The sequence below is a fragment of the Ursus arctos genome, unplaced genomic scaffold, assembly GCF_023065955.2.
Source record: "Ursus arctos isolate Adak ecotype North America unplaced genomic scaffold, UrsArc2.0 scaffold_31, whole genome shotgun sequence".
Lineage (NCBI taxonomy): Eukaryota > Metazoa > Chordata > Mammalia > Carnivora > Ursidae > Ursus > Ursus arctos.
This window is the reverse complement of record NW_026622997.1, coordinates 20,222,748-20,228,553: the sequence shown is the minus strand read 5'-3', so window position 1 is coordinate 20,228,553 and position 5,806 is coordinate 20,222,748. Positions and strand designations below refer to the sequence as shown.

General features: G+C 44.4%; 1 non-coding gene across 1 annotated transcript; it reads left to right on the top strand.

Moving 5' to 3' along the window:
• Positions 1-2,439: 2,439 nt before the first annotated feature.
• On the top strand, positions 2,440-2,542 carry LOC113264531 (U6 spliceosomal RNA). Its single transcript, XR_003319729.1, has one exon. It is a non-coding gene; the product is annotated as a U6 spliceosomal RNA (small nuclear RNA).
• The last annotated feature ends 3,264 nt before the right edge of the window (positions 2,543-5,806 follow it).

Here is a 5,806-nt window from a genome sequence, read left to right as displayed (position 1 = left end):
TTTATCAACTAAAATCTATCCTGAGAAAGTGTGGACCTTTAGCAAGGTGCAATGACTAATGAATGCTCATATATATCTCATTTCCTATCCATTGATTTTCTCTAGTCTTGAGTAACTTCTTCCTCGGACCTCTGATTTTGCTTGGCTAAGAGTGCCTTCTGGAAAATCACATACTTACCCATCCCGGCTAAGTTCACGAGCTTGTGATGCAACTTTAGAGACTTGGAATAGTCTCTTTAGAGACTTCATTCAACAGCAGGTATTTCTTACTCGGAATGGTTTTAGGCATTTTTTACGACTACTTTTACTGCTATTTTACACAACTTCTTTTCTGAACATGGCGAACGCCACCAGGTACCAGCCTACCTTTGCAGGTGCATGTGGGGTCAGTGGACCCTTACCCATTCTTTCTGGGCAAACAATTTATGCCAAATTTAAACCTTCCTCTGGGTAATTGTTTTCCTTATGTCTTACTGTGTTACTGTATCTTTATTGCAATTTGTATTGTATTTTCTTTGTAAGACATTTGGATTCTTGTGAAAGTGTTGTGTATGTAAATAATGGAAACAACACCCACACCATTTCTTAGCTCCTGTGGGTGCTGCCACACTTCTTTTCTTCCTGTTTTCTTTCTTTGCCTTCTTCTTCTTTTTTAAATCACCATAAGAATAGTTCTTTGGAATCGAGATGATGCAACCGTCTTAAAGATATAGCCGGTGCTCTATTATTAATTAACGGAGAGTAATGGTTTTGGAAAAATTGTCCTATGTAACTGACAGCCAACAGAATTGTTTTGAACTTCATGACATTTTGTGCTGCTTTAAAGCACAGTAGCAGGTGTGATGCACATTGTATAATGTTCCACCGTAAACAGAGCGTGGCAGGAGGTATAATACCCTCAAAGTGAGATGGTGATAGGGTAACCATCACTGAGCTTCTTTAGGGCTTGGCCTCTTTTTGTAAAGTGAGTCAGGCAGCAAAGAAGATTTTTCTCCACTTTGGAGAAAGGGCCAGAAGTGCAAGGTATACAAAACCCCTGAGCCTGTTTGTACTCAGTAGTCTTCCAGGACTTTTAGAATACCTGTTACCTAACAGGCTCCAAGGGCACTGTTGGGAATTTCAAGGTCCATTCAGAAGCAGGCCCATGGAGCCCTAGAGTCGGAAATGCTAAGAGAGAGAAGGAACTAAAGCTTCCCTCGGTCTCTGCCGGCCGCCTCCTCTTTCGGAGGAGACATCTGGGTGCCGGACAGGCTGTGACCACATCAGCACTGGCCATGGGAAGGGGGAAGTGGCCAAGATCCAGCGGGGCACAGGGGCCAGAGCCTGTCTTCAGAAGCTGGCCCATCCCCAGGAGGCAGCCAGGCAGGCCAGTGCGCGGCGGTCAAAGGGCATGACTAGCTCAGATTGGGCCAGGCCATTTGGATATCGGAGTGAGTCCTCTCTGCCAGCAGAACACAGTTCTGGAAGAAGTCCAGGTGACAATACTCAAAATCAGGCACCGTTCCAAGTGATCGGTCCAGTCACAGCAGGCCCCCCTGCCAGAAACTGAGAAGAGAGTAGGAAATCACATCCTGCTTCTGAAGGGAAGGGGGAGAGCAAGGCTTTGGCAGAGTAGCAGAACCTGAGCAGAGGCAGCAGGGGTCTGGGGCAAGGATCCAGCTCTTGCAGAGATCTAAAATGCTTAGCAGAGAAACTGAGGCCGACCGAGGTCACAAGGCTTTGGCCATAGCGATAAAAGAACTTGGAGACTCCAAGTCTACACCAGGAACCAGATTTCCAGGTCTCTAGGCAACCAAACCCGGTCTGTCTATTAATAGGTCTCAGGCTGATGACACTGATCAGGACTGGCTCTGACTGGTTGGGGGCAACTAGGAGCTTCTGGAAGTCTCCTGTGCATAAGAATTACCTGGGATCTTGCTAAATGCAGACTCTGATTGGATAGGTAGGATTGGGGCCAATAGTCTGAGCTTCTGGCAAGATCCCAAGTCTCCCTGCTGGTTTGCTGAGGTAGCAAAACTTAAGAGAATCCAAACTTGCTGTTACTCCCTTCCCTACCAGCCATTGCTCACCGCCCCTTCACCTGCCCCAGCCACACGTCCCTCCTCCCTAGCCCTCCTCATGGTCAAAGCTGACCTTCTTCTTTTCCTTCCCTTTTCTTCCCCCCCATCCCCCCAACCCATTTGTCCTAGTGCATTTCCTCTTTCAAGACCACCCACAGGAGTAGAGCTTTTTGTTTGGATAATAGAAGGGCCAAGATAACAAAAGCCAAAAACATTGTTCCCATTGTCAGCACACAGCTAAATACTTTTATGTTTGATAGACACAATTAATCCAGATTAATGCATTTTTCAGTTACTGTGTCCTATAGAGCGTAAAGAACATGTGACCTCTTCTCTTTTCCCCCCAGATATCCTCCAACAGTGAAGAAATACCTTCGGAGGGCTCACTTCGACAGCACACACACTAAGATTAGAACAATACGGAGAAGATTATCACAGCCCTTGCATAAACTTGACGCACAACTGAAACGTGCCATATTTTTTAAAAGCCGTTAAAATGGACACAAATTAAGGAGAACCATACCGTGCTTACGAAAGAAAGGAAGCAATGTAGTGAAAATTTTAATTCTACTCAAATTCATCTATAAAAATAATGCACATCCACTAGAAACCTCAATAGAGTTTTAGTAAAACCAAATTCTAAAATTTAAATAAGAAAGCAAATGGCCAAAAATAGCTGAGAAAATTTTGGAGATAAAGAATAGAGTGTGGGGGGAGAAAAAAAGAATTGGGTGTGGGAGGGGAGTTTTCACTCTACAAGAGCTCAAGGCTTAATCTGTAGTCAGTCATGAAGATGGTGAAACAGTAGATAGGTCTATTTAACGTGATCCTAAGTGAGTTTGATTTTACGAGCTCTGTTTTTATTTTTTACACCAAAAATGTACTAGTTTTGTGATGAAAAATAAGCCAAAAAATCCCAAATGCTTTGGGAAAAAGGGAAATATCTACAAAAAGAGTTTTTGTAAAAATCAGAATGGTCTCACCTGTTTATTTTATATTCTTATTCCCTGACCCTATATCTGTATACAGTGTTCACTGAATGTGTTTCCACTTCGAGCAGTCAGGGCTCACTCGTTCCTGGCTTACACTGAAAACTAACCCTTGATGCGGGGCTGGTTACTCAAGCTCTCGCAGACCGTGTTTCCACTTGCGAAATCGTGGAATTATTAGCTTCCCAACTCACCTTGGAGGATTGGCTGTTGGCATTGCACAAGAGCATATGCGAAAGTGCTTCACGAAATATCGGGCAGTGTACAAATGCAAATCGCTGTTACCGGTAAGTATTTGAAACTAAGCGGTTACAGATTTGTGAATTTTGTACCGGCCCGTGTTAGGGTGATGGAGCTACAGAAGTCTTTGGGTTGCAGGTAAAGAAAGGGGGTGAGCTGGGAAAGCCTCGTTGATACCACTGCCGCACTCCTCGTGTCCCATCTCATTTACACACTGCTGTCCCCATATTCGATGACCGTATTTTCTGAGTGCCAATAGGCACGAGGGCCCAGAGTCAGGATGGTGAAACGGACACTGTCCTTGCACACTTGAAGCCTACAGATAAGCAGAGTATCTGTGGGCAAGAAAAGAGCCAATTTCAAAATAGGGTGACAAATGCTGGTAAGTCCAGGGTGCCAGGAGCTCTGGTGGGGCCACTGCCAGGGTTCGGATGGTCCCAGCAAGGCTCTTTTTTTTTTTTTTTTTTTTTTAAATTCTATTAGCCAACCTATAGTACGTGATTAGTTTCAGAGGTAGTGTTCAATAATTTATCAGTTGCGGGGCACCTGGGTGGAACAGAGGTTAAGCGTCTGCCTTCGGCTCAGGGCGTGATCCCGGCGTTATGGGATCGAGCCCCACATCAGGCTCCTCCGCTATGAGCCTGCTTCTTCCTCTCCCACTCCCCCTGCTTCTGTTCCCTCTCTCGCTGGCTGTCTTTATCTCAGTCAAATAAATAAATAAAATCTTTAAAAATAATAATAATAATAATTTATCAGTTGCCTTTAACACCCAGTGCTCATCACATCACATGCCTTCCCTAATGCCCATCGCCCATTACCCTATCCGGAATGGCTCTTTAGCCATGGGATAGTTAAAATGATGAAAAGGGTGAAGAACCTTGGAGGGGGCCTGGAGATGGGGGCAGAGGGGGTAAAGGAAGCAGGTTCCAGGCATGGGGCAGAACACTGGAACTCCCCCACTCCCCCCCCCCCCCCCCGCCCGGGGCAAGAAAAAAACATAATGGAACTCCTTTGGGGTTAAGAAAACACAAAACCACCCTAGGTCATTTTGAAAATCTACTTCCTAATGTTGCCTAGGCCAGGCTGAGCGTGGGCTCAGCCGGAAGTGTTTTGTGAGAAGTTTTAGAATGACCCCTCCTCTGCCTCAAACCTCCTGACCACTCCCTTGCCGGCCTTTCCCCCTCATTGCCTGGCCTTTCCTTTTGAAAAGATAGCACTCTGAAGAGGTGGAAAGAGGCTTTTCTCTTTTGAAGCAGCAGCATTATTAACAGAGAAGGAAAAGTCTCCCATGAGCTATAGCAAAATCCTGCAGATTGGTTTATGAATCAATGTAGCTTAGACTAAAGCAACCTAATTTCCTGAAAGCCACTCCATGGCTTTAGGCTTCCAGAGGGGCCTAAAGCTTGTATGATATTTACTCTTAGTTAAAATTAAATGGAAATGGCAGGGAAAAAAAAAAACCACCTTGAAGAGGAATTCTTCTAGAAGGTCATATCATTAAAGAAAAAAAATTAAAGCTTACAAAGCGTTGGGGGAAAAAACGTATATATTGCATTAAAGGTCTGGCAGTACACATATCAAGGTGTTAAATTATTAACTGTCTCTGAGTAAGTGGGTTTCGTGTGACTTTTATATCTTTTTTATTGTGAAATATAACACACATTTGGGAAAGTGCACAATATATATAAGTTTCATTTAATAAATTCTCATAAAGTGAACACTCACATAATGCTACTCAGGTTAAAAATAGAACATTGCGGGGCGCCTGGGTGCCCCAGTCGGTTAAGCGCCTGCTTCGGCTCAGGTCATGATCTCTGAGTCCTGGGGTAGAGCTGGTGTCAGCTGCCTCCCCCCCCCAACAACGGTGAGCCCTCCTGAGCTCCACACTCCACACTCAGTGGGGAGTCTACTTCTCCCTCTCCCTCTGACCCTCCCCCTGCTCCTGCTCTCTCTCTCTCTCTCTTTCCCTCTCATAAATAAATAAAATCTTTAAAAACCAAATAGAACATGGCCTGGAAGCCCTTTATCCATCTCTTCCCAATTTCAACCCACCCTCTCCCCAAGAGGTCACTGTTGCCCTTATATTTAGGATAATCTCTTTTTTGTCTTTTCTTTAGTTTTACCAGCGAAGTCTATGTCACTAAATACTATAAATACTATAAAGTTATATCACTATGTCTTTTACTGTTTTTTGAACTTACGTAAATGGGAGCATACCGTTTTTTGCCTCTGGCTTCTATCCCTTAACATTAGATTTCTCAGTTGCATCCCTGCTGCTGAGGGTACTATGGTTCACCAATTTTCAATACTGCTTGATATTCCGAGGCTGGATATACAGACTTCATTTGTCCACTCTACTGTCGATGGACAGTGTGGCTTGTTTCCAGTTTGGGGCTATCACGAATAGAGAGTTGCTACTCTTCCGGTGTTCACATGCACACATTACTATTGGGTGTATACCCATGGGTAGAAATCTGGGTCACCAGATAGGCATATCGTTAACTTTCATAGATAATG